The 24,736-nt window shown below is 47.3% G+C and overlaps 1 protein-coding gene across 1 annotated transcript in view; it reads left to right on the top strand.

Moving 5' to 3' along the window:
- Positions 1-9,281: 9,281 nt before the first annotated feature.
- The window catches only part of CHD9 (chromodomain helicase DNA binding protein 9), a 237,841-nt gene continuing 222,386 nt past the window's right edge, over positions 9,282-24,736 (top strand). Inside the window, exon 1 of the mRNA XM_086689430.1 lies at positions 9,282-9,760. The gene's annotated coding sequence lies outside the window, so the exon portion shown is untranslated. The remainder of the gene's footprint in view (positions 9,761-24,736) is intronic.

The raw sequence follows: 24,736 nt of genomic DNA, 5'->3' as shown, positions 1-24,736 counted from the left end.
GGTGATGGTGGAGTGCTCCAAAGCCCATGGCCAAGAAAGAATTCTTAAAGACGTCTTTGGTGCATAAAGGTGATTTTATTAAAGCACGGGGACATGGGCAGAAAGAGCTGCACGGGGGTTGTGACGGGTAACTGATTATATACCCTCAGGTTGGGAGGGGGGTTAGGGATAGAGTAAGCCTCTAAGGAATTTTGGAAGCAAGGTCTCCAAGACCTTGAGGGGCTGGCTGTTGCTAGGAAAATGCCATTTACTACCAGTTAGTAAAAATCTCAGTCATGAGACCCTTCAGATGTTTATCAGGGGGCCATAAGCTTGGAGTATGATTGCCAGCATATATCCTGGGGGATTTGAGATAAAGGAAGTTTCCAAAGAAATTTTTATGCGTTAAAGTAGACTTACAGGATCCTGGGCAGTGGGGGGAGGGGGGTCAGGATAATGTTAAGCCAGGATTTCCTAGCAAAGTGTCATCATGGAAGCAGCTGAGATCCTAGAGAAAGGTCACTCTGCCGGTTTCAAGGACTTCTCAGTGGGCTGTGGGCAGTAAAGGAATTTAATTTTTCATCTGCCTTTTGTTCCCACATCACCATGGCAAGCACTTAAAACCCTTTCCTTTGTTTTTGGGTATCCAGGAGTGTCCAAGGGATATCACACATATCCCACCTGGGGGCAGGGGGTGCTGTTGGTCTGTATTTTGCCCTCAGCTTGCCCCACACTCCCTCATCAGAAGCCGTGAGTGAACGATCTCAGATGTAATGCTTCTTGAGTGAAGCCTCACATGGTATGGAACTGAAGTTGGCCACTCCAGTGCTCTATATGTTTTTTTAAGTTCATTTATTTTTGAGAGAGAGATAGAGCAAGCGGGGGGGGGGGGGGGGTGGGAGCGGGCAGAGAGAGGGAGAGAGGGGATCCCAAGCAGGCTCCATGCTGTCAGCACAGAGCTCAACCCAGGGCTCCAACTCACGAACCGTGAGATCATGAACTGAGCCAAAATCAAGAGTTGGACGCTTAACCGCCTGAGCCACCCAGGCACCCGTCTATATTTTTTTAAATGTTTATTTATTTTTGAGAGGGGGGTAGGGGCAGAGAGAGAAGGGGACAGAGACGGGGGCAGGGGGGGGGACAGAGGGGGACAGAGGACCCAAAGCTTGCTGCTGCAGAGCCCGATATGGGGCTCGAACCCGTGAACTGTGAGATCGTCACCTGAGCCAAAGCTGGACACTCAACCCACTGAGCCACGCAAGCCCTCCAGTGCTCTATATTACTCCTAGTTTAGTTTTGATCACCTAGCCTTTCCTTTTCCTAAATCTAAAAGGAGCCTGATAATCCTGACCCAACTCCTAGGAAGCTGGAAAAAGGATCAAGCGGGTCTGTGAAGTGGCTTTTCAGAAAAGTACAAAATTTATTCTTTCTTGGGTTGGTGCTGAGCCCTTCATTTTTTTTTTTTTTTAATTTTTTTTTCAACGCTTTTTATTTATTTTTGGGACACAGAGAGACAGAGCATGAACGGGGGAGGGGCAGAGAGAGAGGGAGACACAGAATCGGAAACAGGCTCCAGGCTCCGAGCCATCAGCCCAGAGCCTGACGCGGGGCTCGAACTCACGGACCGCGGACCGCGAGATCGTGACCTGGCTGAAGTCGGACGCTTAACCGACTGCGCCACCCAGGCGCCCCTGTGCTGAGCCCTTCAAAAGGACATCAGCTCCGTTGCGCTTATGGAGGGTAGATGCATGCTGGTCTCAGACACATGACAGAGTCTTCTTGTTGACTTCTCATGATCAAATTGTCCTGTGGGGAAGTATCACTAATTCCACTTCAGAGTTGAAATAATTGAGTCCAGAGTGCTTAGGTCCATTGCCTCAGGTCACACGTCTGCACGCTCAGCAGCCAGCTCAGGGTGCTGCCTCCAAAGACTGTGACCTCCCCATCGCCTGCCCCTCCCACCCTTGCCCCCAGTGCCTCTGGTTAATACCATTCATCCTCCTGGACTTGAGCATTCAGTGATCTGCTTAAAGGTGGTACAACTGTCCATAAATCACCTTTCTTTGAATGAGCTTCTTGCCAACTGGGCTGGCAGAGAGATGATGAAACGACATGATGATGTTGTTGATTTATCTCTCCCGTATAAAAGCCAAAGTACAGTTTGGGGGTGTCCGGGTGGAAGAGGGAGGTTTCATTTGCCTTCCAGTCAAGAGGCCCTAATTAAGGCAAGTCCTCATTGGATACTGGGATCCTAGGGGAACAATCCTTTTGTGAAGCCTCCAAATTAATCATGGCTAACCCAACTCAGCACAAGAGACAGGCCTCAAGGGCACCCAGGAGCCAGGTGTAACTCTCAGGTTGTGTTTGGGTTAGTTTAGAGGCGTGGTCAGCAGGAAATGAACCTGGTGAGAAGCCTTGTCCTGCCTGTGACCTCTTGCACCCAAAAGAGGTTACATAATTTGTGGGGCTCAGTGTAAAATTAAAATGTGGGTCCCTGGGTGGCTCAGTTGGTAAGTGTCTGACTCTCGAGTTTGGCTCAGGTCATGATCTCACGGTTCATGATATGGAGCCCTTGTGGGACCATGACAGTGGCAGAGCCTGCTTGGGATTCCCTCTGCCTCTCTCTCCCCCTCTCTCTCTCTCTCTCCCCTCTCTGCCTCTCCCCTGTTCACACACTCCCACTCTCTCTCAAAATAAGTAAATAAAACATTTAAAAATAAATAAATAAGGGGCACCTGGGTGGCTCAGTGGGTTGAGCGTCCGACTTCGGCTCAGGTCATGATCTTGCAGTCCGTGAGTCCCGGCCCCGTGTCAGGCTCTGTGCTGACAGCTCGGAGCCTGGAGCCTGCTTCGAATTGTGGGTCTCCCTCTCTCTCTGCCCCTCCTCCACTCGTGCTCTGTCTCTCTCTCTCTCTCAAAAATGAACATTTAAAAAATTTATAAATAAATAAATAAATAAATAAATAAAATGTGGATCCCTCGTTCAAAAATTATTGAGAATTTTGGGGCACCTGGGTGGCTCTGTCGGTTGAATGTCCAACTCCCCATTTCGGCTCAGATCATGATCTCACAGCTCCTGAGATCGTGCCCTACCTGGGGCTCAGCACTGAATGTGGAACCTGCCTGGAACACTCTCTCTCTCTCTCTCTCTCTCTCTCTCTCTCTCTCACTCTCTGCCCCTCCCCCACTTGCACACGGTCTCTTTCTCTCTAAAACTAAATAAAAATATAAAAATAAATGAATAAATAAATAACAAAAATTATTAAGAATTTCAAGATGGTGACCGCAGGACTTTAAATGATGCACAGGGCTCCTGAAGCCAGCCCTGCTTCCTCAACTCGCTCAGAAATAGATTCACCTGCAATGAAGGCTACAATTTCCCAGACCACTAGCTGGCTCTGCCTAGGGGACGTTGCCCTAGAGACGGAATGAGGCCAGAAGAAAGACAAGAAAAGAGAAATGGGGTATGGATGACCCAAAGATGGACAGGACTTCAGAAGGATACTTCCAAAATATTTTCAGCTTCAAACTGCTTCCTCGGCTATTGCTACCTACAAAACATAGCACATGAAAAATATCAACACAAATAAAAGCTACCGACAATGTCCTATGTCTGCCAGGTTGCAGAGCCGCTGGTGTGGGGAATGCAAAAGGGCGTGGCCATTTGGGAAACCAGTTCGGCCATTTCTTACAAAATTAATCATGTCACTTACCATAGAATATCTACCTGCGTGAATCTGCTCAAGCTGCCATAACAAAATGCCACAAACGGGGTGGCTGAAACAATAGACATTTTCTCACAGTTCTGGAGGCTATAAGTCCATGCTCTAGGTGCTGGAAAACTTGATTTCTGGAGCTCTCTTCCTAGCCTTCTGATGACCACCTTGATGCATTCTCACGTGTATGGCCTTTCCTTTGTGTTCACAAAGAGAGGAAGTCAAATTTACTGTATACTAAGTGAGGAAAATAAAAAAAACTTTTTTTTAAAGAATCATTCAAACAAAAAAACAAAAACTGTTTGCCAGGGACCTAAGGGCTTATTTGTCGTCTGGTCCTAGTTCTGAAAATCACTGAAATCCTTTTTCTGTTTCTTACTCATTCAAACAAACAGATGAACCTGCCCCTAATTTAGCTCAACAGCTGTTTATTGAGTTACATGGTACAAAGTTCCTTTTTGGGTGTTGTATGGTTTCTAGAACCTTAGTGAATTGTACTTAAGGAGGCCTGAACATGGAGGCAGAGAGGGCTACGGGCAGAGCATCACCTTACAGCTATGACTACAGGACAGTGGCCAGCCCAAGGCACCCTGCAGAAAGGGAGCTGGGGACATAAGCATCCCAACCTACTCTCCCTCCTCCCTCTGGTCTCTCCCAGGGCTCTCACTGGCCGAACCCAACTTGAAGCCAGTGGGCAGAGAAGCCTTTGGTCTTGCCCATTTAGATCAACCTCTCAGAACTAAGACCAGGGTAGAGAACAGTAGAGAGCAGATGTGGAAAGGCAAACAGAGCACCATCTAGCACAACCCACATGCACCCTGCTCTAGAAGGGCATTGAATCCGGTAGGGGAGGCAATATCTCCACAGGGAATTAAACTATGAGGTAAGCGCTTTGACACAGGGAAAAGGTTACACTGGAAAGAAGGAATAGGGGAGGGCTTCCTTGAGCTATACCTAGAAGGATGAGCAGAATATTAGCCGGCAGAAGAGGGAAAGGTCATCGTGGCCAAAATGAAGAAATGCAAGTCCCTCCCTAGGAGTTCAGTTTAATTCACATTCACTTATGGAAAGACAGCTAATGGTCATGGTTAGAGGCACCAGTTTCAGTGTGAGAGGAATCTGGGATTGAATACGAACTCTACCGTGTACATGCTATGAGGTCTTGAGCAAGTTGCTTAACGTCTCTGGCTCTTGGTTTCCTGGACTTTGGGAAGCCAATGGGACTTGACTTGTCATAACATCTGGCAGGGTTTGTAGGTACAGTGCATGAGCAGAAAGAGACCAGACTTAACTCCTGCCTATCATAGATACACTGTGACCCCAAAAGCCAAGCTGCCATTCAGTCCCACAGGGCCAGCCTGAGAAGACCAGGTGTCCTTCCTGGGATAGGCGCCCAGCTCCTTTCCCCTTGGTCTCTTTAGCATTCCTGCCTCCTTCCTTCTCTACCTCTCCTTTGCCACCCTGCCCATGTCCCTACTGCCCCCCTGTGTGGGTCCTTCCACTTTGGATTCTCACCCTCTTTAACGGAACATCAGTCTGGAAGATAAATATGCCCTTTCCTACTTAAAATAGCTTCTATCTCATAACATGTAACTATGAAATTATTTAAAAAAAAAAAAAAGAAAACAAAATTCTTCCTTTTTTTTTAAAGTAAATTTTCTGGAAGAAAGTTGCTTGCTTGCTCGCTTGCTTGCTTTCAGAGAAAGCGCGTGAGCAGGGAAGAAGGGCAGAGGCAGAGAGGCAGAGAGGGAGAATCCCAGCCAGGCTCCGCTCTCAGCACAGAGCCCAACGCGAGGCTCAATCCCACGACCTTCAGATCATGACCTGAGCCAAAATCAAGAGTCTGATGCTCAACCTACTGAGCCACCCAAGCGCCCCCCAAAATTCTCTTTTTGAAGGAAAGCATGGACAGAGCAAGAGCACAAGAGGGATTAAAAACGAGAATGCTTTGTCCATCCTGTACCGTATCTAAAACACAGTGTCCAGCACGTGTTTTGATGATCTCCAAACAGCAGCGAAATGCTCGGAGGCAAATATTCTGCAGTTGGGGCAATCCAAATAGAAGTCCTGGCCACCCCATTCGCTAACTCCTCCACCAAAGACAAATGACAACATGAGTCTCAGTTTCTTCATCTATAAAATGGGAAACCTAATAGTGCCTGCTTCACAGGATTGCTGAGAGATTTCCACGAAATAGCCCATCTGAAATTCTTAGCGCCAAAGCCATTGCCAATCGTAATAATTATGATGATCATGGACACTACCTCTCCCTGTCAGAGGCTGTGCTGTCCCTCACAGAGACCACCGATGGAGAACCCATGCACAAAACAGATCTGTGGGTAACTGCAGTTTCCAAAACACTGCGATTGGTGGGGTGAGAAAAACACCAGGAGGACCCAGAGGGGAAAGTCATTTAGAAAACCTTTAACCTCATCAGGTGATGCCTGATGTCAGAATCCCAGAGGTTGTAATCTAGGACTTTGCCCAGGCATGCTTTGGGGCACAGTGGGGTGAGGTGGGGGAGGGAGCTCTTGCTAGGACCGGGGAGAGAGAATGGCCTGGAAATGACTCAGAGGCACTTTAAAGCCAAAGAATGGGAAATGTCCCTGTCAGCACTTCTCTGACCGATTCACCTTCAACAAGGCACCAGCCTGCCATGTGCAAGCTGAGGCTGGGCCCTATCAGTCTCTCTCTGTCACACACACACACACACACACTGCCCCTGGCCCTTCCAGGCAGTGACCACAGGTGATACCTCCTTCTCCTCTTCCTCTGCCCTTGGTGGTCACTTTGACCAGATTATATCAGGACAGAGAAGCCAAAGACACCTAGGGGGAGGGAGGGTTGGCACAGACCTCATTTTGACAAAGTGTCGCTAAATATTTCCACTGGTGATGTTATCTCCAAAAGTCATCACACAGATAAATTGCCAGGATAAGATTGAGACATTTCCCATATAACTTTGCAAACCTTATATCCGTCCCCCATCCACTCTGCCTCTGGTGTGTGTGTGTGTGTGTGTGTGTGTGTGTGTGTGTGTGCATGTACACACACATATATACATACACATATATGCATATATGTGCATACATGCATATGTGCATGTATATATGTGTATATGTGTGTGTACACACATATATACATACACATATATGCATATATGTGCATACATGCATATGTGTATGTATATATGTGTATGTGTGTGTGCGTGTGCACACACATATATACGCATATATGTGCATATATGCATACATGTGTATGTATATATGTGTATATATGTGTGTGCACACACATATATACATACACATATATGCATATATGTGCATATATGCATATGTGTATGTGTACACACATATACACATACACATATATGCATATATGTGCATATATGCATATGTGTATGTGTATATATGTGTATATATGTGTGTGTGTATACACACATATATATACATATATATAAATGTGTGTGTATATATATAGTCCTTTTTGTCCAGAGGGGAAACTGAGGAACTGAGGCCCAGGGAGGTCAGGGGACCAGTACGTTCTGCGATCGTCTGGTTCCCCCTATTCCTCCCCCATCGTAGGCCGACTGCTTCATCCATCCATCCATCCATCCATCCATCCATCCATCCATCCACCCAGCCGGCCATTCATCCACCTGACCCCACTTCCCCCTGCATGGCTGCTGTGGTCAGGTCCAGGGTCAGAAGAGGGTCAGGCTGAGGCACTTCACAGCCTTTCCCTGGAAGTGAGGAGGGTAGGGTGGCTGCTGTGACTGGGGAAAGGCAAGGAATTCACTTTTCTGAGAACTAAGAAAGGTTCAAAGACGGGAATGGTGGAAGAGGAGAATGGACAGGTGGGCCAGGGCCCGACCCGCTGGGCATTGTGGGCTGAGGTTAGGATTTTGGTCTCTATGGGAGCCAGTGGTGAGCCCTATGAGGGCTGGGAGCAGGAAGGGGAACATCAGAGGGTAGGGAGGGAACATGGAGGGTAGGGGGGTTTGGGAGGGGGTATGAAGATGGGGGAGCCAGGGGGGCAGCTGCAACTTTGGGGCCGGGGCAAAGGACTGAGGGCTGGATCTAGAGACTGAAGATCTGAGGACACCCCAACCCCACCATTTCTCAGGAGGTCCCCCTCTCCTCTTTGTCCTCCTGAGTTTGGAGGATTGATACCTCCACATGGGATGGACCTGTGCCTTTTTGGGGGGGGAGATGCATGACCCCCCCCTCCCCAAATGTTAAGTACTTGGCCTATTTATCTTTCACCTTCTCCCCGGAACAAGTAAATTCACTTCCACAGCTGTCACATCTTAACCCTGATGGCATAGGCTCTTGTGTCTCCAACCCAGCCCTAAGATTCCTTCTGGGTGTCCCTAGGCAGAGACATCTTTCTGGAGCTCTGTATTTATTGTAAATCCTGTACTTATCCCGTAAAGAGCTCAATTACATCGCACTGTGTTTCTGTGTGTGCTAAAAGTGTTGTGTTAACTTGTTACATTAAATGTGAACTCAATGAGGACAGAGATTTTGGGGTGTTTTGTCCTTTATGGTATCCCTCATGTGTAGAAAGTGGCGCATTATAGGTGCTCAGTGAACATTTGCTGAGGGAAGAAATAAATGCAATGTAAACACTTCCAATAGTCCACCCTCTTTGTAACCCTTGGCAGGCCTTCGTAAAAAAATAATAAATACTGGAAGCGTGGGGGGTGGGGTGGGGAAGAGAGGTGGCCGAGGGTCTCCATTGCCCTCAAAAATCCTGACCGTGGGACTTCACTGGTCATTGCTTAATTACCAGCTAATTAGGTTTTCAGCCTGGGGCAATGTTACTCTCCCTCTCTCCCAGCCCCCCACTGACTAAGCAGTGACTACTGGCATTTAGTGTCAGAGAATCAGGGAATGTTACATCTCCTGCAGTACCAGGAGAGCCCCAACCAAAAAACGCCATTGGCACCCGGCCAAGAAAGATGACCTGGTTTGCCAACTCCTAAGGGACCTGACCGTGTCTCCCGAATCTACACAGGGTCTGACACGGACTAGATGTTTAATAAATGTCAGCCAAAGATATTGGAGGGACCAGGTAGGTGGGCGAGGGCGTGGAGGGGGTGGGGCCGTGGCGAGAAGAAAGGGTTGCCGAGAGGGTAAAGGCCTCCCTGGGCTTGAGAGAAACCCAGTCCCTTGCATCTTCAGGTGCTCCCAGAGTATTTTTAAAAGAGGCTATGCCAAATTGGGATGTACCGAAAGCTTTCGGATGAAAAGAAAGATCCCTGAGTGCGGCCAGCCCAGGATGGCTCCCAGGCCGGGAGGCAGGGCCTGGCTGCCCCGCCGTGCCCCCAAGGGGAAGTTCAGCAAGTTCAGGTTCCAGTGCGGGATCGGGAAGAAAGGTGGTCCCAGCCGGCCGGGACTTGCGCCCGGGACTCGCTGCGACCTGGAGAGCCGCCCACGTGGGCAGCGCGGCCGCATTTCCGCCCGGGCCGCGCTCCCACCTCCCGGCCGCGTCCCCCGCGCCGCCCCCGCGCGCCCACTAGGTGGCGCCTGCGCTCTAGTGGGCGCCTCTCCGGCGCAGGCGAAAAGCACCGCGGAGCCGGGCGGCGGAGCGAACCCGAGCCCCAGGGTTCCGGGGACTGGAGGGCAGCGCCGGCAGCCTAGGTAGGATTCCGGAGCCTCGGGCGTTTCCCCCGAGCCTCTGAGGTCGGGGTGGGCAGCGCGGCGGCCGCGGAGCCCCGCGCGCGGTCTGCACAGATGAGCGGAGAAGTCGGAGCGGCCACACGTGCTGTTGCCTAAGGGGACCCGGAGCCCCGCAGTCTCCAAGCTGGGCCTAGGGGCAGCGCAGAACAGCAGGTCGCTGGCACGCGGACGTCCTCTACTAGCCTGTGCCTCTGGAAAGCGTGCCCGAGTCCCCGAAGGGCAAGTCCAAAGAGAAGAGAGTTACCCGTGTCCAAGGCGACTTGAGCTTTGCAGCTGAGTACGGACGGATAGGATCCAAAGCACCGTTCTCAAACTTGGTCGCACATTGGAAGCTCTTGGGGAGCATCCTGATGCCCCCGTAACACCCCCAGAGACTCAAAGGTAAGTGGTCTGGGTTGGGACCTGGGCATTTGGATATTTAAAAGCTTTTCAGGAGATTGCAACTAGCAGCTAAGTTTGAGGACTCTTGATCTAAGATTGCACAAAACCCAAGGACGTTTGTACATGCTGATTCTCCTTCTCCTCTCCCCTTCTCCTCCTCCTCCTTTTCCTCCTCCTCCTCCTCTTCCCTGCTTTTGAAGCAGGAGATATCTCCCCCTTTGAGCTGTCAAACCCAAGATAACAAACCAACACCTCCCCCTCCCAGTAGGACTGGTTCTGAAGGGGTTAAACAAAAAAAGTGGGCAGAGAACAGAAAGACACTGATGTGGAATGTGAGAGAAGACTCACCAGGGAGTCTTCCTCTTAATCCAGATCCCCTAGAAGTTCAGGGGCTGGCCTGAGCTGCCCCATCATTTGGTAAATGTCACTGAGCAGGCAGAGTAAGATCCCCTGTAGCTGATAAAAATGATCCCTTATATTTAGGTAACAGCAAAGTGGTTACCAGCATGGGCTTGGAGTCCCCACAGCCAGCCCGTCCCTCAGGAATTCATGGAACCACTTGTAGCCTCAGTTTCCTCACCTGCAAAATGGGTATGATAGTGTAAAACACGTAGACTTGTTGTGGGAATTATTAACAATTAAAGATAATGGGGGGGGGCGCCTGGGTGGCTCATTCGGTTAAGCGTCCGACTTCAGCTCAGGTCATGATCTCGAGGTCCGTGAGTTCGAGCCCCGCATCGGGCTCTGGGCTGACAACTCAGAGCCTGGAGCCTGCTTCTGATTCTGTGTCTCCCTCTCTCTCTGCCCCTCCCCTGTTCATGCTCTGTCTCTCTCTGTCTCAAAAATAAACGTTAAAAAAAAAAAAATTAACAATTAAAGATAATGGTTACTAAGGGCGTACCTGTGCCTGGTGCTTGCCAGCTTTCTGTGCATTGCCACATTCGACTCCTCATATGGCCCACAAGGTAGGACTATAATTACTCCCTATGATGGTTGAAGAAGCTGGGCCTCAGAAAGGCCAAAGAACTTGCTCAGGGTTATATAATTAGGAAGAGGCACATCCCCGGGAATCTGTCTCTAGGGCCCATGTGCGGAAGTAATCTGCTGTTTCCCTCATTGACAGAGAATGTGGACAAAACACTTAGCACAGGGCATCTCAGTGGCGCATTCCCATAAACAACGGTTATCGCCGCTGCCAGCAAAGCACTTTCACTGAATTGACTCATTCGTTCATTCACAATATATTTGTTATTGAGAGCCCACTATGTGCCAGGCAGTTTCCCAGATTCTAGAGCTAAAACAGTGAGTAAGAGGGAAGCCAAGTCTCTGTGAATTCACAATCCGCTGAATGAGGGAAATGGGAGAAAGTATCATGGATCCTCGTTTTTTTTTTTTGCAGATTCTGTAGTCGCGAATCCCCCTACTCGCTGAAATGTATTTGTAACCCTGAAATCAATACCTGCAGCACTTTCGTGGTCATGCATGGACATGGGCAGAGTGGCAGAAAATTAGAGTTGCCCAACATGCACGTTCCCAGCTGAGGTCAAAATGAGGCAACGCTGTGCCTTCTGGTTTTAGCTCTCATACTGTAAACAGGTGTCCTCTTTGTGGTTTATTTTGTGCCATGTTTTCTGCATTTTTGTGCTTTTTCTGTTGGTTGGTGATTTCTGTTTAAAATCACCCCCAAGCATCATGCTCAAGTGCTGACTAGTGCCCCTAAACACAAGAAGGTTGTGAGGTGCCTTACAGAGAAAATGTGTATTATTAGATAAGCTTTGTTCAGGCATGAGCTGTCCTGGGTTTGGCTGAGTTCAATATGAATGAATCAACAATATTTATTAAATAAGGTGTCTTTAAAAAGAAACACACATGGGGTGCCTGGTGGCTCAGTCAGTTAAGCGTCCGGACTTCAGCTCAGGTCATGATCTCATGGTTTGTGAGTTTGAGCCCCCGTGTCAGGCTCTGTGCTGACAGCTCAGAGCCCGGAGCCTGCTTCGGATTCTGTGTCTTCCCCTCTCTCCACCCCTCTCCTGCTCATGCTCTGTTTCTCTCTGTCTCTCAAAAATAAGTAAATGTTAATAAATAAATAAATAAATAAATTTTAAAAGAAACATACATAAGACAAGGTTAGGTATTGATTGATCTGTTGATGAAAATGTGACCAGAGGCTCACAGAAACCTAACTTCGGTTTTTTTTTTTCCCCTGGGAACAATGGTTCAGTATTTGCTAATTCCATATTCACGGCAAATTTACAGAACATAGCTGCTGCGAATAATGAGAATTGACTGAAATTACACATCACTGCACATGCAATGAAAGAATCAAGGTGGGGAGGCATACAGAAGGGGCCTGCCTTAGACTGGGTATCAGAAAGGTGTGAAGCAGCCAAGCACAAGATGAGGAAAAAGTGTTTAGGCAGAAAAAGTAGCATGTGCAAAGGCCCAGAGGTAGTCAGGAGCTTGGCAAGGTCAGGGAACTCAAGGGAAGCCAGTATGTAGGGAGTGTGGTAGGCAAATAGAACAGAAGTACAATAATGATAATATGCTGGAGACAGAGGTTGAGGCCAGGTGGCACTGTGTTTTGGGGACAGCTCTCATTTCATCCGATTAGCACAGTAATCCTGGCAGGCTGGGCAGGATGGTTTCCACTTCTGACAGATGATGAAATTGGTGCCCCATGCAGTTAAATACCTTGTCGTATGTTACACAGCTGGTAAGCAGCAAAACCACCTCCAGCACCTCCCTCTTAATCTGATGCTGAACAGACAGTTGATGAGAGATCTCAGGACACAGTCCTGGGCTGGAGATTTGGTTTGGTTTGGGGAGGGATCACTAACTAAGCGGTTGCAGAAGCCCTCAAGCATGGATGAAACTACCTGGGACAGTGGGTGGAGTGTGGAGAAGACAAATCCCATGCCCTTTAAAAATAAAACTATTCCTGGTATAAAACCAGTAATGCCTCAGTAGAAGAGTCCCAGTTGCCTGCAGGGGCAGAAGGAGGAGTGAGGATAGGCACAAAGTTGTAGAAAAAGGCACTGAGAAGGTCTGATGCAAGCTACCCCCTAAATTCTAGGTCTGGCACTGGGCCTTCCCGTCCATGGGATAGCCAGGTCTCAATCTGCCTCTTGTCCCTGCAGGATGGTGATCTTGAACAGGGGTCAGCAAACGTTTTTCTGTAAAGGACCAGGTAGGAAATACTTTGAGCTTTGCGGATCATATGGTTTCAGTTGCATATGCTCTCACCTGTGTGTCTGTGGAGTAAAAGCAGCTGGTAGAGGGTATGGAAATGAATGGGTGTAACTTTGTTCCAATAAGACTTAATTTACATACACCGAAATTTGTGTTTCATAGGATTTTAATGGGTCACAAAATGTTATTCTTATTTTGATTTGTTAAAACTGTTTAAAAATGGGAAAAACATCCTTAGCTCACAATTGTACAGAAGCAGGCAGTGGGCTGGCTGTGGCTCGTGGGCTGTAGTTTGCCAACTCTTTATCTAGAGTCATGGGACCTGAGGATCATAGGAATATTAAATGTCCATCTAGCTCAATCTTTACCTGACCCATGAATCCCCATCGAGGGTCCTCAGCTATTTCTTGAGGTCTCCAATGGCGTGGCGTTTACTCACTGGGCACCTCATTCCAGGGTTAAAGTTTAAACTATGCCATGGTTGGGGTTTCCCCAAAAGCAGATCATGAGACAAGGATTTGGGTGCCAGGACTTTAATTGGGAAGTGATGGCAGAAAGCCCGGTGAGAGTGCAGTGGACCTGGGGAAGAGAGGAAAGCCATGTGGACAAGGGGAAAGGGTGTGTTGGTAAGTGAGTTACCACTGGGGCAACGGCTCAGTCTCATTGGGGACCCTTGGAGAGATCATATGTCCCACGACGAGGCAAGGAAGCTGGGGTATTTCCCTGCCTTCGCGCTTCTGCTCACCATCTGTGGTATACACGATGCAGCCAGAAAAAGCCTTCAGGCAGGAAAAATGCCACCAGTGCAACAGACTGCAGGTCTGCAGGTGACCTCTGGGGGGCGGCGACGAGTACAGGGGGGAAGCTACAAAGTGTTTCAGATTTGGGTGTTTTGGGTGTGCCGTGTATACACCATTGGGGACCTTGTGAGATGATCTGGTGTGGAATAGAGTCGTGTCACTAAACAACGTCAAGTCTCAGACTAGGATAGATGTTCCCTTTTAAGCTGCCTCTTTGATCCTCTCCAAGCTGCTGTCTGTCCCCAGACCAGAAGCTACAACCACACGGGCCTTATCCTTCCCAGAGCTCACCAGACTCTCCTGGCTACAGTCAACAAAAGAAGTCTCAGTGTAGTACTCAACTGGCTTGTCTCTCCTTTTTATGGAAAAGATGGCAGTCCTCAAATTCAGGTCGTGGAACAGGCAGTCTTCGTTAGCTAACATTTCATAACATCGTGTTGTTTATTTTTTTATTTTTATTTTTTAACGTTTATTTATTTTTGAGACAGAGCATGAACGGGGGAGGGTCAGAGAGAGAGAGAGGGAGACACAGAATCTGAAACAGGCTCCAGGCTCTGCACTGTCAGCACAGAGCCCAAAGAGGGGCTCGAACTCACGGACCTGGGCCGAAGTCGGACGCTTAACTGACTGAGCCACCCAGGCGCCCCACGTGTTGTTTATTTTTATAGCTCCCACCTCCACAGGGCAAGTGTTTGTCTCTCTACATTTACAGTAGTAATATAGAGAGCTTTCTTTAAAATAAATTTACATAGGACCGCCTGGGTGGCTCAATCCATTAAGCGTCCGACTCTTGGTTTCAGTTCAGGTGACGATCTCACAGTGTCATCAGTTCGAGCCCCGTGTCAGGCTCTGCACTGGCAGCACGGAGCCTGCTTGGGATTCTCCTCTCTCCCTCTCTCTCCTTGTCCCTCCCCCATTCACACTGTTTCTCTCTCAAAATAAATTAAAAAAAATTTTTTAACTTAAAGATAAAATAGATTTACATAAATTTATTTCTACTTTAAAAAAAACATGAAAAATAGTATAGATAGTATGAGAACATGATAAAAATAATAGTTGCCACTTACTGAGCACTTACTATGTGCTACGTGTTGTTCTAAGCCCCCTTCTCGCATAATTTCATTACTCCTCACCACAGTCACATGGGTTTAGTCCTATTTGAGGTAGGTACTATTATTAGCTGAGAAAACAGGCCCAGGGAAGTTATTACATAACTTGCCCAAAGTTATATAGCTAGTAAGTGACAACTGGAAAGTGAACCTGGGTTGTCCTGCTCCACAGTTTATGTTCTTAATTACAGGTTTAAACTTCTCAAAATTTGACAAAAGGAAGAAAGGAAGTGAAGATATTATTTGAATTATTGGTAGTAGAGGAAATCTGCCGTTGGAAATTTCCTCTTTCTTATCCACTTGGAATCCTTCTCCCTGAATCTGCTGGCCCTTGGTTGTCATGCTTTCTTCGGGAGCCTCAGGGAACAAATCTGTCCCCTTTTCATTGCGACAGTCCTTCAGATATTTGATGATAGGGAACCTGCTGGCCCTACCAGATCTTCCCTGTTCTAGATTAAACATTGCCAGCTTCTTCAGCTTATACTCTATCGTGTGTTCTTGGCATCATACCGCCCCCCCCCCCCCCCCAAGCAAAGGGCCTCTCTCTTCCTTAATTCTTTTTTGTCCCGTGGGACTCATAAAGTTGCTTTTGGTGCTGCATGCTTTGTTTTCAGGGCCCCCACAGCTCACTCTGGGCACAGGGTTGATAGCTGTGGTTGGGGTGATTGATGTGGCAAAGAGCAGCTAGACTGTGACGTCCAGGGAGAGGCTGTCACTGAAAGAAAGCCCCCTTAGGGCCAGCATGGAGGGGGCCTGGACACTGGTGGAGCTCATTCTCCACGGGCCAGGGATGGAGCTTGGTGCACCATCCATGGTTTGTTGATTCCTTGGTGCACATGGAGCTAATCAGGCTGAAAGGGACAGACTAACCAAATTCACAGGAGCCTGGTAAGGAAGCCAGACCACAAATATATTAAATCACAATGGGACAAGCACTGTGAGGCAGCCTGAAAACTTTATGTCAGCTTGTCAGCACATTCCTTCATCTGTAGGGAAGCCCGCATGGGAAGCCAAGGTCTTGTTAGAAGATTGGTATTCACAGAACCAAAACAAGGTGAGCAGGATGGATGATTTTTAATAGGACAGCCTAAGATGTTTGTATCCCCTGAGGGGTACAAGGGTCCACACTGACAGCGCGCCTGATCTAAGCCCCCGTCCCTGTGCCCACGGCAGACGTGACTGAAATCGGTGACCAAATCGTTGCTTTCCTCCTGCTCCCTGGACCAACCGTACGATTCTGTCAAGAGAGTATTCCAGGAAGCTCTGGCCAGCCCTCTGAGCCGCCTGTAATGTTCAAGAGTTTCCAGCAACTCCACTGCTCTGAACAACGTGGGAGATAAGACAGACTCTCAAAGCCTTTCTTTTGTACCAGCTTTTCTGAGCTCCTCACACTCCACCGTTTCTGTCTACCTAATATTCCTTCAGCTTATGTTAGTACAATCGGCCTTTTTTCCCCCTCATTGTCACGTCTTGATTTGATTTCCAGGCCTTGCTCTTCCTGCTTTGTCCAGAGGCGCATCCTGTCCTTTCTTGAGAACTTCTGCAGATCAGTAATTACAGATACTGTGTGTGCATTCTGCTGATACACTGTCCCACATTTTGGGGTCACTTGCTGTGCACCTTCCAACAATAGCCTCTTGAAGCTGAGACACCGTTTCCTGGGATGCTGAGTTCCATTATAGAATTGGCAGCAACCCAGTTTTACACTGTTGCTGCGGGGCGCGAGGTAAGAGGGGCGCCAGAGAGGAAGCTTAGGGTCCCAAGCCCAAGAGACCGCTGAGCTTGCTGTTATGAGCACCGATTGTGCTTCTCTGAGTGTGTTGGGAGACCTGTTATTTTGGAACAAGCCGAATTTGCCAGCTTTGAAAAACGTACGTTTCGGACATGGCCTCTCCTCCCACCCATCTGAAGAACCTTGACTTACCTAAAAGGAAGACAAAATGCATATGGAGAATCTGTGGCCCCTGGGGCTACTAAGGGAGGCCTTCTTGAGATCCTCAAGAGGAAAAGCGGTTCCTGTCCTCAGGGGCCGCCAGGCTGCCTCGCCTGAGAGGGGAGATCCAGTTCTCATATGAGGAAGGCTGCCAGTCTAATGAGAGAGGCGCCATCCCTAACCTCAGGGAGTCCGATGGAGGAGGGCATACAGGGAGTCCGATGGAGGAGGAGTCCGATGGAGGAGGGGTGAACTGTTCCCCCAACCCTGCCGATATCACTGTATCTGCGGCTTCTCTGACGTCCATCAACAGGCAGGGAATGGGGCCAGCTTCATTCACAACTCTGATACACTTATGCAAAGTCACAGCAGAGGGCCAGAGGTTCTGAGGCTAAACCTGGGGATTTTTTAAAAATAGATTTTATTTTTTTTAGACCAGGTTAGATTTACAGAAAAATTGAGATGATAGCCTAGAGAGTTCCCACATACCCCACACCCAGTTTCCCCTATTATTAAGAGTAACAAATGTGCTATGGTACATTTGTTGTAACAAAATGAACTAATATGAATACATTGTAACCAAAGTCCATAGCTGATTCAGTTTTTCTTAGTGTTTACCTTGATTCCAAGAACTCATTTAGTATCACATTTAGTTGTTACTTCTTCGGTTCCTACTGTCTGTGACTGTATTAGAATTTCCTTGTTTTTGTTTTTAAGTTTTTTTTTAATGTTTGTTTTTTGAGAGAGAGAGAAACAGAGTACGAGTAGGGGAGGGGCAGAGAGAGAGGGAGACACAGAATCCAAAGCAGGCTTCAGGCTCTGAGCTGTCAGCACAGCAGGGCTCGAACCTATGAACTGTGAGATCATGACTTGAGCTGAAGTTAGACGCTTAACCCACTGAGCCACGCAGGTGCCCCAGAATTTCCTTGTTTTTGATGACTTTCACAGTTTTGAGAAGTACTGGTCGGGTATATTGTAGAATAACCCCTCTATTGGAATTTGTCTGATCTTTTTCTCATGGTTAGACTGGTGTTATGGGTTTGGGAGAGGAAGGCCACAGAGGTAAAGTGCCATTTTCATCACTTCATGGTCAACATGACCTATCGCTGTTGATACTGACCTCGATCACCTGACTGAACGTTTGTCAGGTCTGTCCACTGTAAGGTTACTCTGTTCCCGTCCCCCCCCCCCCCCCCCCCATTCCATGCGATACTCTTGGAAGGAAGTGATTATGCACAGCCCATGCTTGAGGCACTGGGGAGTTCTATCCTCCCTTCTTTAGGGTAGTATATCTACATTATTTATTTGGAATTCTTCACAGATGATTTGGCTCTTCTCTCCCATTTATTAATTTCTCTTTTTATTTATAATAATATGGACTCATGGGCTTTATTTTATACTCTGGGTTATAATCCAATACACTTAGTTTTGTTGTTCAAAAGATTCCATCTTTGGCCACTGGGAATGGAATTTGTGTTTTTAAACTAGCTCCTGAGGCATTTCTTATGTGTATTAGAGTTTGAGACCCATGTAGTTCTGGGTTGATAGCCCAGCTCCACCATTACTGGCCATGTGCGTGTTCTTGGCAAGTTGCTTAACCACTTGGGCCTCAGTTTCCTCAGCTGAAAATGGAGCTCATGTTGTTCCCTACCATTTAGGGTTATTGAGTGAGACACACCATAGTAAGTCCTCTGTACACAGAAGTTGTTATTGGGAGTTTGGCATTCAAATTCCTTCTGGATCTGCTCCAGAAGGTTGCAGATCAAGGCCAAATATGCCTTTATAATACTTACCTTCCAAGACGACAGACTTGTGTGGCACATGTTCCTGTCATCTGCTCCCTGGTCACCTCCTCTCCCTGCTGAACCGGCATTCTCTTTAGAGACAGACAGACAGACAACCCACCTGAAGTTCCCTCCCCCAGTTCACACACACGCACATCCTCATTCTTTCAAAGCCCCCTGAAGCACCACTTCCTCTGTGATACCACCTGCCAGCCAAGCAAAAGTTCCCCTCTTCCTCTCAGCTGCCACAGTGCCCACTGTGCCCACTCTTGCCTGACAGCCCTTATCACTGGAGACCCTGCATCAGAGCAAGGGGACTGTCCTCCCTGAACAGTCCTCATCTCCATTCATCTTTCTATCCCGCCTGCATACGAGGGGCTCGCCACACCAGCCTGTGGTCTTGTTTCCACCTCTGTAAGTTTTGACGAGGGGAAAGAACTTATCCTGGGTGCTGACTGGGCTTAACTGGACAGACAGCCTGTGAGGGCAGAACTTCGCAGAAGTCGAGAGGCTGATTGTGTGTTATTTACACACACACACACACACACACACACACACACACACACACACACTGATTGTGGGAAAATATACATGACGTAAGGTTTACCATTTTAACCATATAAAAATGTACAGTTCAGTGGCATTAAGTACTTTACATGGTTGTGTAACCAAACATCACCACCATCCATCTCTAGAATTTTCTCATCTTCCTAAACTCAGTAAACAAAGACTTCAATTTTCTGATTAGTTTTAATTTCCTCCCCATTCCCTCCTTCCTCCAGACTCTGACAACCACCACTGCACTTTCCATCTCTATAATTTTGACTACTCCAGGTACACTATGTCCGTGATATCGTGCCATATTTGTTCTTTTGTGACTGGCTTATTTCACTTGGTATAATGTCTCCAGGGTTCATCCGTGTTGTGGCAGGTGTCAGAATATCCTTCCTTTTTAAGATGGAATCATATCCTGTTGTATGCGTGTATGGTATTAGGTTTATCCATTCTTCTGTCCATGGACATGTGGGTTACTTCTATGTCTTGGCCATTGTGAATAATACTGCCGTGAGTGTAAGTGTACAAATATCCTTGCTTTCAGTTCTTTTGGGTATATATCCAGAGTGGAATTGCTGGATGATAAGGTAATTCTACTATTTTATTTTTTGAGGAATTACCATACCATTTCCTCAGTGTCTATGCCATTTTTCATTCCCATCAGCAATGTGCAGAGCTTTCTATTTCTCCATATCCTTGTCAACATTTGTTATTTTCTGGGTTTTGGGTAATGGCCCTTCTAATAGGATCTCATTGTGATTTTGATTTGCATTTTCCTGATGACTAGTGATGTTGAGCATCTTTCCATGTGCTTAATGGCCATTTATATATCTTCTTTGGAGAAATGTCTATTAGGTCCTTTGTCCATTTTTGAAACAGGTTGGGTTTTGTTTTGCTTTGTTTTTGCTGTTAAGTTGTAGGTCTTTATGTATTCTGGATACTCATCCCTTATCAGATGTATGATGTGCAAATATTTTCTCCCATCCTGTCTTTTCACTTTGTTGATAGTGTCCTTTGGTACACCAAAGTTTTTCATCTTAAGGAAGTTCAGTTTATCTAGTTTTTCTTTTGTTATCTATGCTTTTGGTGGCATCTGGAAGCAATCATTATCAAGTTCAATGTCATGAGGCTTTTACTCTGTGTTTTCTCATAAGAGTTTACAGTTTTAGATTTTATGTTTAGGTCTTTGTTCCATTTTAGCTAATTCTGGTATAAAGTGTCCAGCTTCATTTCTTTTGCATGTGGGTATTCAGTTCTCCCAACACTATTTGTCGAAAAGAGTATCCTTTCCCCAGTAAGTGTTTTTGGCCTCCTGTTGAAAATCATTTGACCATACACGCGAGGGTTTATTTCTAGGCCCTCTATTCTATTGCTCTATATGTCTGTGTACCAGTGTCATGCTGTGTTGATTACTGTACCTTTGTTGTAAGGTTTGATATCAGAAAGTGTGAGTCCTCCTACTTGGTTCATCTTTTTCAAGATCATTTTGGCTCTTTGGGGTTTCTCGAGATTCCATATAAATTTTAGTGTGGATTTTTCTATTTCTGAAAAAAAAAAATCGTTGGGATTTTGATAGAGATTGCATCGAATCTATAGATTGCTTTGAGTAGTATTTCCATCTTAATGTTAAGCTTCCTTATCAATGAACATGGGATGTCTTTCCATTTATTTGTATCTTCTTTAATTTCTTTCAGCAGCGTTTTACAGTTTTTAGTGTATGAGTCTTTTACCTCCTTGGTTAATTTTATTTATAAGTATTTTATTCATCTTTGATGCTTACTTCCACTTTTTAGAGTCTTGATATATTGAAAAATGAAGAAATACAGCTTAAACTGTATGATCCTGTCAGTGTTTCTCAGGGACAACATGTATAGACAGTGATAGAATTATATAGTGTCAAAAGCCTAACTTTGAGTCCCTTTGTGAATGTGAGGTTCCCCTGTCCACTCACCCCCACCATGATGGGAGGAAGGGGGCTGAGTGGTTCCTCTTACTGGGATAGGAGTGAGAATAGAAAAATATTCCTCCAGGTGAGCCCTGCTGAAGGATCCAGCAAAGACCTAAAGTCACCATAAGCCTAATCAAAACACCTCCTCAGCATGTGATGCTGAGAACATTCAGACTCCTTTGAAGCGTCAGGCTAGAAGACCCTCAAGCCCCTAGGTCATGCAGGCTCTCTACCTGGAACGGAAACAGTGACCCAGCGATGCAGATGAAACAGAACCACCAGCTTGCCCACTCCCACAGTCTCACTAACCCCGCGGGGATTTTGTTGGCTGTGTTTCTGGCCCACATCAGTTTCAATGTGAAGAGTTGTGTGAGGACAAAAGGTGAGGGAGCACAGAGTGCGAGGGCCAGTCCCTGCTCAGGCATTTGCTCACCCCCTGGAAGTCTTTGAAACAACAAGCCTCTTCTCTTCTGTCACTCAACTGTCTCAGGGCTTTCTTGACCTCAGAGTCTCCAGTGAAACTCTGTTCTTCCTCAGGCAGTGATTTATTTTGCTTCTCTCTCTCTCTCTTTTTTTTTTTTTCTTTTGGCCTGTGGGGATGTACATGCAACCCCCCCCCCCCGCCACACACACACATGCACACGCACACACCATTCTCTATCACTCTACGTGTCTGCAGAATCCATAGGCAGCAGAATCTGTCTCCTGTCTCTTCTTCCCTCCTCCTCCTCCCTGCTAAAGCCTGTTGTTGTCTTATCCCCAGCCGGAAGCCCCTCTGTCACAGGGCCAGGTTCCTGGCCACTTGTTCTACTCCAGCTGCTGCTCCCGCAGGCTCCAGCCAACTCCTATTTCCATAGCAACTGAAACTCATTTTTCCATCCCTGCAGTTCCACTTTGGAAAGGAAACCCATAACAGTCTCTCAAAAGAAAAAAAAAATTGAGCTACATCTGGCATAGTCAACTTGGACTATACAGAATTCCCAGCTTCCCCAACTCCCTGGTCCCCTAAAGACCCCTCCTTCCCTCCATCAGCCTCCACCCCTCTCTGACTCCCCAGAGCTCCTGACTCAAAAACAAGACTGAGAAGTCTGTGTGGGTCCTTTCTCTCTTTAAATCAATGCAAGATGACTTTGTGCTTTGGCAACCCAAGAAGAGGAAGAAGTTAGAGGCTGTATTCCGTTGTATCAGGTGATGTTAACCCGCATCATCAGGGATGCCTGTTTCTTCACCCTCCCCTTGGCCAGAGGGGTCGGACATCGCCTGAATATGTCATATCATCTCCGAAGATGAGGTTCCCACTCTCCGACTCCCAGGGCGGCACGAGTGTGATGTGAAGGGGTCTCTCCCCTCTCCTACCCCCAAAAGACTTCCCTTACTCACCTGGTGCATATTTGACGCCCCAAATTCCACCATTAGCTGTGCATAGCATTGGGCTCACACTCTGTTTTCTATTAAAAATGTAAAGTGCATGTTAAGTTGTGGTCCATTTGGATACTCCCACCCCTAGCACTGAACCTCGCACATAGTAAGTGGCCAGTTAATGTCTGTTGGATTGAAGTACTGGTTTAGCATACAGTGGTTCAACAGCCAACTTTCCAACCTGACATTTGGCCAGAAGCATGTCTGGAGCTGAACTGTGCATAGGCACATTCTGGCAAGAAGGTTTTTGTTTTTTGTTTTTTAATTAACCACTTTTCCTGCACCTTATCCTCCACCACTGTCAATATGGATAACTGAGAGTCACATGCCAAGTGCAGGAATCAGGTTTTAGAATAGCAGTTTGTTCTTATGGCTGCCCAGAAAACAACGTGGGCTCGGCAAATAAGGAGTGTTATTAAATACCTCCAAGGGGGAGACACTGTTTGTCTAAATGTGGGTCTTTATCTCTAAAACATTGCCACCCCCACCCACTCCTGTTGCCCATATGAGCTGGGTTTTTTGAGTCACTGGTGATGTGTTTTTGAACACAATGTGGGGGAAGAGCCCCCATGGGCTGTTCAGCTCTGGCTATGAAAAATACAAGCTGCGTTTGACTGAATGACAAAAAGAAATCTGTTGAGCCAGGAAGCGTAGTAAATACCGTGACTCTCTGCAAATGTGCACAGCCCAAACAGCTTTTTCCAGTCTGGAAAAATGAAGAGATTTGTCTGTGTGAAACCAGCCAGCACTCTGCCCCTCCTCCCTTTCCACCACTCCACCCCCACCTCCTGGCCCTGCCTCCCACCCTGCCCCAGACATTCAGTCATCAGCTTCCATCCTTTGTGACTTGCTTTGCCCCAGGAAATAACATTGCCCAGGCTCCGGGGAGATACACCCGCCTCTCCCCAACGTCTTTGAGAGATGTCTGTCTGGTCGGGTTTTGCCAGTCATTTCTGACCTTGGCCAGCTATGGCTCACGGTAGAATTATCCAGGGGGCAGTGTGTCTGGTGTGTCCTCTTCCTGTGCTTTCCCCTGTTTTGTCCTCCTCCTCTCAACACCCCCCCCCCCCGCTTTTCCTTTGAAAGAACCTTTACCCCATCCCTACTCCTGTAGAACAGTGTTTAGAGGGAAGACTTGCCAAAGGTGAGGGTTTACTTTATTTTTATTTTTATTTTTATTTTTTTGAGAGACAGTGCACGCAAGTAGGGCAGGGGCAAAGGGACAGTGAGAGAGAATCCCAAGCAGGCTCCAGGCTCAGCACAGAGCCCAACATGGGGCTTGATCTCACGACCGTGGGATCAGGGCCTGAGCCGAAATCAAGAGTCAGAGGCTCAACTGACTGAGCCACCCAGGCACCCCGAGGTGAGGGTTTTAAAGCATTCTCTTTAGGCTAGTACAGAGGGTGGAGGTGGAATAGGAAAATTTTCAGTGACTCAAAGACAACCAGAGCCTTGACAACCATTGGTAGGTAAGGTTTCTATATGGGAGGGACTTCCAGAGAAAATCTGGTCTGCACCTTGCCTTGAAGATGCATTTGCATAGCAGCTATGCTGTGTTTTCTTTGATGGTATGTTTGCAAGGGTGGGTGGAGGGTTGCTGACAAACACTGTGAGGCTGTGAAGACCCACCCACTGGAGCACTACCCCAGAGAACACATATCCAATGGGCTGTTCAGTGTATTGGAAAGGGCACTGGGATTGGAATCAGAGCAATGGGTTTGAACCTTGGCTTCTATGAGTAGGGAGTATTTGTTGTTCACCATGTCCACAGTGCCTAGCACAAGCCTGCCAACAGCAGGAGCTGTGTTAATTTTGTGGAGTCAGTGAGTGAATGAAGGAGCCAATAACCTTGGATACTTTTCCACTTTGAGCCTCAGTTTCCTCCTCCATAAAAAATAATATAAGGGGCACCTGGATGGCTCCGTTGGCTGAGCATCTGGACTCTCGATTTCAGCTTAGGTCACGATCTCATGGTTTGTTTGTGAGATCCAGCCCCACACTGGGCTCTGTGCTGTCAGCGCTGTGTCCCTCTCTCTCTCTGCCCCTCCCCCGCTCTCACTCTCCGTCTCTCTCAAAATAAATAAATAAAAACTTTAAAAAAATAATATAAAAAATCTGACATTCTACCTAGCCCACCAGGTGTGTGTGTGAGAGAGAGAGAGAGAGAGAGAGAGCAAAAGTATGAACGTTCTTTGACCTCTGTAAGTTGGCATTTCGAAGTGAGTTTGTCTCGGGTTCT

The sequence above is a fragment of the Puma concolor genome, chromosome E2 (genome assembly GCF_028749965.1).
Source record: "Puma concolor isolate L17-30 chromosome E2, mPumCon1.1.hap2, whole genome shotgun sequence".
Taxonomy (NCBI): Eukaryota; Metazoa; Chordata; class Mammalia; order Carnivora; family Felidae; genus Puma; species Puma concolor.
Note: the sequence above shows the minus strand (reverse complement) of the source record. Positions and strands in the feature narration are given on the sequence as shown.